Source organism: Oncorhynchus masou, chromosome 12 (assembly GCF_036934945.1).
Source record: "Oncorhynchus masou masou isolate Uvic2021 chromosome 12, UVic_Omas_1.1, whole genome shotgun sequence".
Classification (NCBI taxonomy): domain Eukaryota; kingdom Metazoa; phylum Chordata; class Actinopteri; order Salmoniformes; family Salmonidae; genus Oncorhynchus; species Oncorhynchus masou.
Genome location: NC_088223.1, coordinates 19,226,943 through 19,241,114, shown reverse-complemented (window position 1 = coordinate 19,241,114; position 14,172 = coordinate 19,226,943).

Sequence of the window (14,172 nt, the reverse complement as noted above, 5' to 3'; positions counted from 1 at the left end):
GTATGAGATGTACAGGACTATCTGTATGAGATGTACAGGACTATCTGTATGAGATGTACAGGACTATCTGTATGAGATGTACAGGACTATCTGTATGAGATGTACAGGACTATCTGTATGAGATGTACAGGACTACCTGTATGAGATGTACAGGACTACCTGTATGAGATGTACAGGACTACCTGTATGAGATGTACAGGACTACCTGTATGAGATGTACAGGACTATCTGTATGAGATGTACAGGACTATCTGTATGAGATGTACAGGACTATCTGTATGAGATGTACAGGACTATCTGTATGAGATGTACAGGACTACCTGTATGAGATGTACAGGACTACCTGTATGAGATGTACAGGACTATCTGTATGAGATGTACAGGACTATCTGTATGAGATGTACAGGACTATCTGTATGAGATGTACAGGACTACCTGTATGAGATGTACAGGACTACCTGTATGAGATGTACAGGACTACCTGTATGAGATGTACAGGACTACCTGTATGAGATGTACAGGACTATCTGTATGAGATGTACAGGACTATCTGTATGAGATGTACAGGACTATCTGTATGAGATGTACAGGACTACCTGTATGAGATGTACAGGACTACCTGTATGAGATGTACAGGACTATCTGTATGAGATGTACAGGACTATCTGTATGAGATGTACAGGACTATCTGTATGAGATGTACAGGACTATCTGTATGAGATGTACAGGACTATCTGTATGAGATGTACAGGACTATCTGTATGAGATGAGTCATAAGTGGGTTGGGACCCATGACCTTTTATTGACTTGGGGGGGTGCTCGTGCACATCGCTGTGTGTACCTCCATGTGTGCATGAGGTCATGCGTGTGTGTGAACATGCTTGCACCTTTGTGTGTTTGTGTACCTCAGAGTATGTGACAGAGCACATTAAGTTCTCCACATTACTGCAGCACTGATCAATGGCATTAAACACTGCTTTGGTGTCAAAGACTGGACATGCTGACTCACAACCAGGGCCGGCTCAAACTCAGTCGGGGTCTTTTGCAAATTTGAAACTGCATCAGCTGTTTTTCTTGTTATGACAGTCACTCAATTAGCCATGTCAGCTAACAATTTTTAGATTGGCATGTGAATCTAGCCAGGGGGCCCACATTGATTTTGTTAGTCCCTCTCACTCACATATTAACATGGCATAAGTGTAGAATTTTAAGAAATTAAGTTTAAAACTGCAAAAATGTCTCACCAAATCTTGATTAGGGCCCCCAACCAAATCCCTCTTAGGGCACCCAAAAGGCTAGAGCTAGCCCTGCTCACCACAGCTACTGTGGCCTCAAAAAAATACACATTCTATTGTGTTGTGTACACACGATCACTTACACCTTGTAAACAACCTGTACAAACACCGATAGAAACAGATGTGCCTGCACACCCAAGCATGACGTGGAACAACTCCAATCAAACATAAATAGCCAGACGCAGCATGAATCCACAAACATTGTCAGAGACTGAAATATTGTTTCAGCTCCATCAACATGGTCATTCTGGTCCATTAGATAACTGTCATGATCTCTGTCCCAAATGGCACCCTATTCCCTTGATAGTGCACTACTTTTGACCATGGCCCGTAAGGTCTAAAGTAGTGCACTGTCTATGGTACGGCTCTGTTCAGTGTGAAAACATCCAGGAGGCTGGGGCTCTGATGAGGGTGAAAACACCCAGGAGGCTGGGGCTGTGATGAGAGTGAAAACACCCAGGATGCTGGGGCTTTGATGAGGGTGAAAACACCCAGGAGGCTGGGGCTCTGATGAGGGTGAAAACACCCAAGAGGCTGGGGCTCTGATGAGGGTGAAAACACCCAGGAGGCTGGGGCTCTGATGAGGGTGAAAACACCCAAGAGGCTGGGGCTTTGATGAGGGTGAAAACACCCAGGAGGCTGGGGCTCTGATGAGGGTGAAAACACCCAGGAGGCTGGGGCTCTGATGAGGGTGAAAACACCCAAGAGGCTGGGGCTCTGATGAGGGTGAAAACACCCAGGAGGCTGGGGCTCTGATGAGGGTGAAAACACCCAGGAGGCTGGGGCTTTGATGAGAGTGAAAACACCCAGGAGGCTGGGGCTTTGATGAGGGTGAAAACACCCAGGATGCTGGGGCTTTGATGAGGGTGAAAACACCCAAGAGGCTGGGGCTTTGATGAGGGTGAAAACACCCAGGAGGCTGGGGCTTTGATGAGGTTTCTCTACTGATGTGTACTGGCTGAGAGAGCTACGAAGGCAATTCCATTTTGGGTGAATTCCATGGAAGCTTTGGGGCTTCATTCCTTTGTAACTCCCCAGCCTCATCCAGACTATGGATTTCTATGTGGTCGACACAATGCTATATCATGGCTCTGAATGTGCTCTCCAATTGGCACAAGGTCAGAGGAAGGCTGTACTAAAGTCATGTGTAGCATGATAAGAGTCTTTGCCGTCAGTGACCTGTCAGGCCCCTGTATGTCTGTATGTGTGGTACTCTTCTGACAACAGGACGGACTATGACTGGAAATTGTAATGCAACAGACAGAGGAGCTCCCCTGGTCAATCAGAAATGATATAATGCCTCAGTGGTCATAAATCATAGAGGTTCCCTCAAATGACCTGGGGGTAATGGATACTCTTGGCTCCTAGTTCTCTGGCTTGTATAACAGACCAGACAGAGAGTAGAGAGGGGTGAGAGCTGTATATCCTAATGTGAACCCAGCTCACTGCCACCCCCATCTCATCCCCGTACCTCACACTCACAGTCAGGAGACGAGTTAGTCAGCTTGTCAAGAGTCTGGCAGACAGATAGGCAGGGTGGAGACTAAGGGTTGAGGAGGGTCTTCAGAGGGAGTCTGGCAGACAGATAGGCAGGGGGGAGACTAAGGATTGAGGAGGGACTTCAGAGGGAGTCTGACAGACAGGCAGAGTGGATACTAAGGGTTGAGGAGGGTCTTCAGAGGGAGTCTGGCAGACAGATAGGCAGGGGGGAGACTAAGGGTTGAGGAGGGTCTTCAGAGGGAGTCTGACAGACAGGCAGGGTGGAGACTAAGGCTTGAGGAGGGTCTTCAGAGGGAGTCTGACAGACAGGCAGGGTGGAGACTAAGGGTTGAGGAGGGTCTTCAGAGGGAGTCTGGCAGACAGATAGGCAGGGGGGAGACTAAGGATTGAGGAGGGTCTTCAGAGGGAATCTGACAGACAGGCAGGGTGGAGACTAAGGATTGAGAAGGAACTTCAGAGGGAGTCTGACAGACAGATAGGCAGGGTGGAGACTAAGGTTTGAAAAGGAACTTCAGAGTCTGACAGACAGGCAGGGTGGAGACTAAGGTTTGAGAAGGAACTTCAGAGGGAGTCTGACAGACAGGCAGGGTGGAGACTAAGGGTTGAGAAGGGACCTCAGAGGGAGTGTTACGGATACAGGTATCCTGTGTGTGTGTGTGTATGTATCCTGTGTTATTTTCTCTCCTTCTCCCCTCACAGATGAAAATCATCACTCCCCAATCAGTCACCAATCAATCATCAATCAGAAGACACACCTCCTACAGTTTCCTACCCAATCACCGTTCCTTTCCCTTTGTTTAAAACCCTGTCAATTGTTTGCTGTAGAGCTCAATCTCTCTGTAAATGCCATGTCTGTAGATCTCTCTGTTTCACTCTCTCTTTATGTATTGACCTGTCTTTTGTTTGAGCACCTCCATATCACTTTGTCCTCACCTGTGAGTATTGTTTTTGGTTATGGCGTTTGTTTGCTGGTGGGAAAAGGGGGAACCAAGACAAGTCGCCTATGTGCATACACTACCCGTAGGTAAACTTTGTTAAATACACTAGTTAGAACTGGGCGGACCACCCACTGTATTTTTGGTTAGTTAGTTAGCTGTTGTTAAAGTAGGCTAGTCTAGCTTAGGGGTGTTTTTGAATACTTATTGTTTCTTTCCTTGGGTCCAGCTCAGCCCCTTTTCCTGCTCCCCCCATTACCGTGTGTTTATTAATAAACCCTGAGTTTGACGGTAGATTTCAGTAGTCGTGGTTATTTCGTTCACACTTTTACTTTGTCACTATTATAAATTGCATGAGTTATGTTACGGGTCTCATTACCATCCCCCCCTAGACTGTCGGGCCAAAAGGGATTCGTAACAGGGAGTTACAGGCAAGCTGGAGACTAAGGTTTGAGAAGGGACTTCAGAGGGAGTTTGACAAACAGACAGACAGGCAGGCAGGGTGGAGACTAAGGGTTGAGAAGGGACCTCAGAGGGAGTTTGACAGACAGGCAGGGTGGAGACTAAGGACTGAGAAGGAACTTCAGAGGGAGTCTGACAGACAGGCAGGGTGGAGACTAAGGGTTGAGAAGGAACTTCAGAGGGAGTCTGACAGACAGACAGGCAGGGTGGAGACTAAGGGTTGAGAAGGAACTTCAGAGTCTGACAGACAGGCAGGGTGGAGACTAATGATTGAGAAGGAACTTCAGAGGGAGTCTGACAGACAGGCAGGGTGGAGACTAAGCATTGAGAAGGAACTTCAGAGGGAGTCTGACAGACAGACAGGCAGGGTGGAGACTAAGGCTTGAGAAGGTACTTCAGAGGGACTTTGACTGACAGACTGACAGACAGGATGGAGACTAAGGATTGAGGAGGGCAATCAGAGCCTTTTGGGAAGGAACACATCAGTCAATTGATCGGTCAAACACACACACACATACGCACACACACTCAAACCATTACCCTTGAGATAGTGCATTGGTAGCCTTCAGACCAAACTATTTCCCCTCTGGTTATTGGAGAGTGACATATTGCATGTGTATTTTATTGAAAAGCTTTTATTGATCTTAGGCTTTCACAAATCAGACTTTCAAGAAAAGGAGAGTCTATTGTCAATGCTTTCTCAAGCCCAGGACTGGAGATGGGTTTAATAGTCCATGGCTTTCAGAGTTCTGTGAGATTATGGAAATCAAAACTTGCAACTTCAGGAAGTCATTCAGGATATGATATCCAATGACCTCGGTCTCCAAGATTAAAATTCCATTTGTTCCTTTTCTTAAATGGTGCACAGCTAGTGTACTTTACATGAAGTTCTACATAATCATTTATCTCAGAACCAACCAGGTAATAACACACAGCCCAGTGTAGTGTTATTGAGATTACTGCAGGTCAGGAGAAATGTTCCATTTGCAAATGAGGACTTTTATTGTTCTGCATTGATTCATTCTGCAATTTATAAGTAGATAAATACTGTGTCCTGCGTTTTGTTAAACCTTCAGATTTCAACAGAAGATCCATTACTGTAACATGTGTCTTCAGGCAGATGGAAACATGGGGGGAATATGTTAAAGGTGACCCACTCCTGTCAAATGGAAACCTTGTTGGGGAATCCACACACACACACACACACACACACACACACACACACACACACACACACACACACACACACACACTACATGACAGGAGTAGTGGGGACCTTGTCAAGTTTCTCAAGCAATATTTCAGCTAGAACTGTCTGAGTGGTCTGACTGGGGAGGGGGAAACTGAAAACTCGTGTTTATTGGCAGAGAGGTTTAGAACTCTATTTCTTATTGGTCTATTAACTCATTTAAAACTCCATCCCACTAAAACAGGCAAACATTTCAGGCGGTCTTGTCAAACAGCTCTGATACTAAAAGGGCATTATCATAATTTTCACAATTTCATAGAATTATTCCAAGCTCATAGTGTGGAAATATATATATATATAACACAGGAAATCATGTTTTTAACGGCACTGGGCCTTTAAGAGGAAGAGCAGATGATGGATGAAGGCACAACCCGTTTCACTATGGTCTGGTTTATCACTAGTGCCTGTAAACCAAATGCACCTTCAAGCATGATTGAAACTTAACACAGTCTAAATGGGTTACTATTTTCTACAGTTTTACTGAATAGGGTATTGATGATATGATGGATCTTTTCTAAAGGATACTATTATACCAAGACACATGCTAGCCAAGTTGTACTTCTATGGGCCCTGGTCAAATGTACTGCACTATAGCGATGCCCACGCTGTAATGGGGCAGACGTCCGTGTGCGGTTAAGATTCTGGATGGCCAGAGAGATTGCAACAATTACAAGCATCTTGCATGTGTGGAATCATAGGTCGCTCGTTTCAGCTAATTTTACCTTATTCTTGATACCATATCTGGTTTTGAGGTGTTTTGACTGATGTCATATCTTTGCTAATTCGCTAACATTCTCTAGCTAGCTAACCAACAGCTGTAATGATGTATTTGAGGGACAAGGGCTCATTATTTATGTTTTCAATAAACATTTGAGACAAAATATGATTTACATGTTGTCAACAATCCAAGTCAACCCCGTCTGTTCTGCCCCATAGTTGTGCATGCGTAGGTTTTGTTGCTAAACAACCAACCCGTCAATAGGGAATAGGGTGTCATTTGGAACGCTCACACAGGCCAATTTCCTCCCTCACAGGCCTTTGTCTCGTTATCAATATCAATTTGTTGTCAGTTCTAAATGTAATCTTCAATATTGTAATAATTTTAGAACAAAGGACATTACAATAACAAAAAGGTCAACTATTGTTATTTCATGTACGATTCATCTGTTTCTTTGACTCCTTTGTCACATGGATCCAGTGAATGGATTGATTTCTGTTCTTTCCTTTTTATTAGTAACTATTTTAATGATCGTCTTTATGCTGATTCCCACTTTGATATTGTTGTTTGCATGCGCCGAGTCACCCATTAAAAAGCTGTGTGCTAAAACAAATAAAAATAACAAGTTCGATAAGAATTGCCATGAGAGCATTTGCAGCATTCTTTTATTCAGCTCCTATCCACCCCGTCAAACCAACGACCCATGCAGAACTCTACAGCTAATCAGACATGATGTGTGTGCACAAGTTAAATGAATTGACTGAATATTCATGCTGCGATAAACAAACAAAAACACCCAAATAGATGATCTTAGATACAGTTGAATTCGGAAGTTTACACACACCTTAGCCAAATACATTTCAAATCTGTATTTCACAATTCCTGACACAATTCCCTGTCTTAGGTCAGTTAGGATCACCACTTCATTTTAAGAATGTGAAATGTCAGAATAATAGTAGAGAGAATTATTTATTTCAGCTTTTATTTTTTTCTTCACATTCCCAGTGGGTCAGAGCTTTCCACAAGCTTCCCACAATAAGATGGGTGAATTTTGGCCTATTCCTCCTGACAGAGCTGGTGTAACTGAGTCAGGTTTGTAGGTCTCCTTCCTCGCACACGCTTTTTCAGTTCTGCCCACAAATGTTCTATAGGATTGAGGTCAGGGCTTTGTGATGGCCACTTCAATACCTTGACTTTGTTGTGCTTAAACCATTTTGCCACAACTTTGGAAGTATGCTTGGGGTCATTGTCCATTTGGAAGACCCATTTGCAACCAAGCTTTAACTTCCTGACTGATGTCTTGATATGTTGCTTCAATATATCTACATAATTTTCCCTTCCTCATGACGCCATCTATTTTGTGAAGTGCACCAGTCCCTCCTTCAGCAAAGCACCCCCACAACACGATGCTACCACCCCGTGCTTTACGGTTGGGATAGTGTTCTTTGGCTTGCAAGCTTCCCCCTTTTTACTCCAAACATAACACTGGTCATTATAGCTAAACAGTTCTATTATTGTTTCATCAGACCAGAGGACATTATTCCCAAAAAGTATGATCTTTGTCCCCATGTGCAGTTGCAAACCGTCTGGCTTTTTTATGGCGGTTTTGGAGCAGTGGCTTCTCCTTGCTGAGTGGTCTTTCAGGTTATGTTGATATAGAACTAATTTTACTGTGGATATAGATACTTTGGTACCCGTTTCCTCCAGCATCGTCACAAGGTCCTTTGCTGTTGTTCTGGGATTGATTTGCACTTTTCTCACCAAAGTACGTTCATCTCTAAGAGACCTGAGCTGTATGATGGTTGCGTGGTCCCATGGTGTTTGTACTTGCGTACTATTGTTTGTACAGATGAACATGGTACTTTCAGCGTTTGGAAATTGCTCTCAAAGATGAACCAGACTTGCGGAGGTCAACAATTTTTGGCTGATTTCTTTTGATTGTCCCATGATGTCAATCAAGAGGCACTGACTTTGAAGGTAGGCCTTGAAATACATCCACAGGAACACCTCCAATTGACTCAAATTATGTCAATTAGCCTATCAGAAGCTTTTAAAGCCTTGACATAATCTTCTGGAATTTTCCAAGCTGTTTAAAGGCAGTCAACTTCGTGTCAACTTCGTGTAGACCCACTGGAATTGTGATACAGTGAATTATAAATTAAATAATCTGTCTGTAAACAATTGTTGGAAAAATTGCTTGTGTGATGCACAAAGTAGATGTCCTAACCGACTCGCCAAAACTATAGTTTGTGAACAAGAAATGTGTGGAGTGGTTGAAAAATGAGTTTTAATGACTCCAACCTAAGTGTATACAATCTTCCGACTTCAACTGTGGTTTTGCGTTGCTCGTCGGAGGGATGTATTTTGGGCACTGGGACAACAAAGGTTTATCATGTACTGTATCTGGAAATCCAATTCAGATAGTTTTCTCAGTCTTTAAAAAAAAGTATTATTAATATCAACACAAATGTTCAAATTTTATGGAAGCAATACCATGGATTCAGAATGTAGACCAGTATTGGCTTTTTACACATTTTGTTAGTTTATAGCCTTATTCTAAAATGTATTACATAGTTTTTTCCTCATCAATCTACAAACAATACCCTCTAATGACAAAGCAAAAACGGTTTATTATTTATTTATTTTTTACATTTTTGCTAATTTCTACAAAATAAAAAACTGAAATATCACATTTACATAAATGTTCAGAACCTTTACTCAGTACTTAGTTGAAGCACCTTTGGCAGCGATTACAGCCTCAAGTATTTTTGGGTATGACTCTACAAGTTTGGCACACCTGTATTTGGGGGGTTTCTCCCATTCTTCTCTGCAGATCCTCTCAAGCTCTGTCAGGTTGGATGGGGAGCATTGCTACACAGCTATTTTCAGGTCTCTCCAGAAATGTTCGATCCAGTTCAAGTCCGGGCTATGACTGGGCCACTCAGGGATATTTAGAGGCTTGTCTTGAAGCCGCGCCTGCGTTGTCTTGGCTGGGTGCTTAATGTGGCTGTGTGCTTAATGTCATTGAAAGGTGAACCTTCACCCCAGTCTGAGGTCCTGAGCGCTCTGGAAAGTGGTTTTCATCAAGGATCTCTCTTTACTTTGCTCCTTTCAACTTTGCCTCGATCCCGACTAGTCTCCCAGTCCCTGCTGCTGAAAAACATCCCCACAGTATGATGCTGCCAGCACCATATTTCACCGTAGGGATGGTGCCAGGTTTCCTCCAGACGTGACGCTTGGCATTCAGGCCAAAGAGTTCAATCTTGGTTTCATCAGACCAGAGAATTTTGTTTCTCATGTTCTGAGAGTCTTTAGGTACCTTTTGGCAAACTCCAAGAGGGCTGTCATGTGGCTTTTATTGAGGAGTGGCTTCCGCGCGGCCACTCTACCATAAAGGCCTGATTGGTGGAGTGCTGCAGAGATGGTTGTCCTTCTGGAAGGTTCACCCATCTCCACAGAGGAACTCTAGTGCTCTGTCAGGGTGGCACCTCCCTGACCAAAGCCCTTCTTCCCCGATTGCTTAGTTTGGTTGGGCAGCCAGCTCTAGGACGAGTCTTGGTGGTTCCAAACCTCTTCCCAGATCTGTGCCTCCGACACAATCCTGTCTCGGAGCTCTACGGACAATTCCTTCGACCTCATGGCTTGGTTTTTACTCTGACATGCACTGTCAACTGTGGGACCTTATATAGACAGGAGTTTGACTTTCCAAATCTTGTCCAATCAATTGAATTTACCACAGGTGGACTCCAATCAAGTTGTAGAAACATCTCAAGGATGATCAATGGAAACAGGATGCGCCTGAGCTCAATTTTGAGTCTCATAGTAAAGTGTCTGAATACTTATGTAAATAAGGTCTTTCTGTTGTTTTCTATGAACCTGTTTTTGCTTTGTCATTATGGGGTATTGTGTGTAGATTGATGAGGAGTTTTTTTAAAATCCATTTTAGAATAAATCTGTAATGTAACAAAATGTGTAAAAAGTCAAGGGGTCTGAATACTTTCCCAAGGTACTGTACAACAGGCAGATATCTAGATAAGATCAAATAGCCATGAAATATTGGACCATTATACATTTAGTCCAAAAACCAATAGCTGTCTCAGTGTTTTTGTTCTGGTTGAGATCTGCTGATCTCTGCTAATAAGTTGAGGAATATCACTCTATTGTTGTAACACTTTGCCCTGTTATTTTGTTAGCTATTGGCAGCTGACGAGTCCTCCCTTTGGGTCCCATAAAAGTTTTCACTGTCATCAATCATACATACAGCTACTTTAACGTATCTCTTTATGGATTGCAGTAGGCCAGTCTTTTGGCTGATTGTAGCTTGGAGCAGAGCAGAGGTGCCCATTAAAACTGATAATGGCTCACTCACCTTTCTGCATTTGCAGGGTAAAAATACATTTGTTCTAGACAGAATTGTTTAAAATATATTGATGTTGCCTATCAGTGTCCCTTTAAAAGAACAAGTGATGCATGTGTCATGTGTCCTATACACTGAGAATACCAGACATTAGGACAACCTTCCTAATATTGAGTTGCTCAGAACAGCTTCAATTCATCAGGCCAGGGACTCTACAAGGTGTCGAAAGCGTTCCACAGGAATGCTGGCCCATGTTGACTCCAATGCTTCCCACAGTTGTGTCAATTTGGTTTGATGTCCTTTAGTTGGTGGACCATTCTTGATACACACAGGAAACTGTTGAGCGTGAAAAACCCAGCAGCATTGCAGTTGGCACAAACCTGTGTGCCTGGCTCCTACTACCATACCCTGTTCAAAGGCACCCATTCACCCTCTGAATGGCACACATACGCAATCCATGTCTGAATTGTCTCAAGGCTTAAAAATCCTTCATTAACCTGTAACAAGGGACATCAATAAGGGATCATAGGTTTCACCTGGACTCACCTGGTCTGTCTATGTAGGTGTTCTTAATGTTTTGTGTACTTAACACAAGCCCATGTAAAGCCTGTGTTCTCTATAGTCTGTTATATAAGTATATATACGTATAAGTATATAAGTTGTGCTGGAGCCTGACCTTTAGTGTATAATAGACAAATACGACTAACTGACAATTAGATCAGGTTTGCATGCCTTCACACTGATTCTGGAAAAGGGAAATCAAAGAGACAAATCCGAATTATCTTCCAAGAGTCCTTAAGGAGAGGGGTACATCTCTGTGGGTGTGTGTGTGTTTCATTTTTTAATTAATTTGTATTTACCCGTACCTTTATTTAACTAGGCAAGTCTGTTAAGAACAAATTCTTGTGTGTGTGTGTGCGCGCGGGTGCGTGCGTGCGTGCGCGTGTGTGCGTGCACAATGCCCCACCTAGTAGATGGTAGATCCTGTCAGAATGCAGGAGCCTACCAGTCGTCATGGCAACGGTTGCCTGCCTCTTGCTCCATTCCATCTGTGGATTAAAAGATGACAGCGAACTGTTTGTAGACTTATTACATCATCCACCGTCTGTCATGGACCACTTAGCATTGTTCAAAAGCTGAATCTGACATGTGTGTGTCCATACCGCTGTGTGTGTGTCCATACCGCTGTGTGTGTGTCCATACCGCTGTGTGTGTGTCCATACCGCTGTGTGTGTGTCCATACCGCTGTGTGTGTGTCCATACCGCTGTGTGTGTGTCCATACCGCTGTGTGTGTGTCCATACCGCTGTGTGTGTGTCCATACCGCTGTGTGTGTGTCCATATCGCTGTGTGTGTGTCTATATCGCTGTGTGTGTGTCTATATCGCTGTGTGTGTGTCTATATCGCTGTGTGTGTGTCTATATCACTGTGTGTGTCTATATCACTGTGTGTCTATATCACTGTGTCGATACCGCTGTGAGTGTCGATACCGCTGTGAGTGTCGATACTGCTGTGTGTCTGTTACGAATCCCTTTTGGCCCGACAGTCTAGGGGGGGATGGTAATGAGACTCGTAACATAACTCATGCAAATTATTATTGTGACAAAGTAAAAGTGTGAACGAAATAACCACGACAACAGAAATCTACCGTCAAACTCTAGGTTTATTTATAAACACACGGTAATGGGGGGAGCAGGAAAAGGGGCTGAGCTGGACCCAAGGAGAGAAACAATAAGTATTCAAAAACACCCCTAAGCTAGACTAGCCTACTTTAACAACAGCTAACTAACCAAAAATACAGTGGGTGGTCCGCCCAGTTCTAACTAGTGTATTTAACAAAGTTCACCTACGGGTAGTGTATGCCCATGGGCGACTTGTCTTGGTTTCCCCCTTTTCCCACCAGCAACAAAAACACAAACACCATAACCAAAAACAATACTCACAGGTGATGACAAAGTGCTATGAGGTGCTTAAACAAAAGAGGTTAAGACACAACGCGAGAGTGAAACACAGAGACCTACAGACATGGCATTTACAGAGAGATTGAGCTGAGCTGAGCTCTAGAACAAACAAATGATGGGGTTTTTAAACCATGGGGAAGGAACTGTGATAGGTCAGGAAATAGGAGGAGGTGTGTCTTCTGATTGATGATTGATTGTTGACTGATTAGGGGAGTGATGATTTTCACCTGAGAGGGGAGAAGGAGAGAAAAGAAACACACAGGATACACACACACACAGGATAACTGTATCCGTAATAGTGTCCATACCGCTGTGAGTGTCCATACCGCTGTGAGTGTCCATACCGCTGTGAGTGTCCATACCGCTGTGAGTGTCCATACCGCTGTGTGTGTCCATACCGCTGTGTGTCCATACCGCTGTGTGTCCATACCGCTGTGTGTGTCCATACCGCTGTGTGTGTCCATACCGCTGTGTGTGTCCATACCGCTGTGTGTGTCTATACCGCTGTGAGTCCATACTACTGTGTTTACATACTGCTGTGTGTGTCTATACCGCTGTGTGTGTCTATACCGCTGTGTGTGTCTATACCGCTGTGTGTGTCTATACCGCTGTGAGTGTCTATACCGCTGTGAGTGTCTATACCGCTGTGAGTGTCTATGCCGCTGTGTGTGTCCATGCCGCTATGTGTGTCCATGCCGCTGTGTGTGTCCATACCGCTGTGTGTGTCCATACCGCTGTGTGTGTCCATACCGCTGTGTGTGTCCATACCGCTGTGTGTGTCCATACCGCTGTGTGTGTCCATACCGCTGTGTGTGTCTATACCGCTGTGTGTGTCCATACCGCTGTGAGTCCATACCACTGTGTTTACATACTGCTGTGTGTGTCTATACTGCTGTGAGTGTCTATACCGCTGTGAGTCCATACCGCTGTGTGTGTCTATACCGCTGTGTGTGTCTATACCGCTGTGTGTGTCTATACTGCTGTGAGTCCATACTACTGTGTTTACATACTGCTGTGTGTGTCTATACTGCTGTGAGTGTCTATACCGCTGTGAGCCCATACTGCTGTGAGTGTCTATACCGCTGTGTGTCCATACTACTGTGTTTCCATACTGCTGTGAGTGTCTATACCGCTGTGTGTGTCTATACCGCTGTGAGTGTCTATACCGCTGTGTGTCCATACTACTGTGTTTCCATACTCCTGTGAGTGTCTATACCGCTGTGAGTCCATACCGCTGTGTGTCCATACTGCTGTGTGTCCATACCGCTGTGAGTGTCCATACCGCTGTGAGTGTCCATACCGCTGTGAGTGTCCATACCGCTGTGTTTCCATACCGCTGTGTGTGTCTATACTGCTGTGAGTGTCTATACCGCTGTGTGTCCATACCACTGTGTTTCCATACCGCTGTGAGTGTCTATACCCCTGTGAGTGTCTATACCCCTGTGAGTGTCTATACCCCTGTGAGTGTCTATACCCCTGTGAGTGTCTATACCCCTGTGTGTGTGTCTATACCCCTGTGTGTGTGTCTATACCGCTGTGTGTGTGTCTATACCGCTGTGTGTGTGTCTATACCGCTGTGTGTGTCTATACTGCTGTATTTCCATACTGCTGTGAGTGTCTATACCACTGTGTGTGTCTATACCGCTGTGTGTGTACATAATGCTGTGAATCAAATCAAATCAAATCTAATTTTATT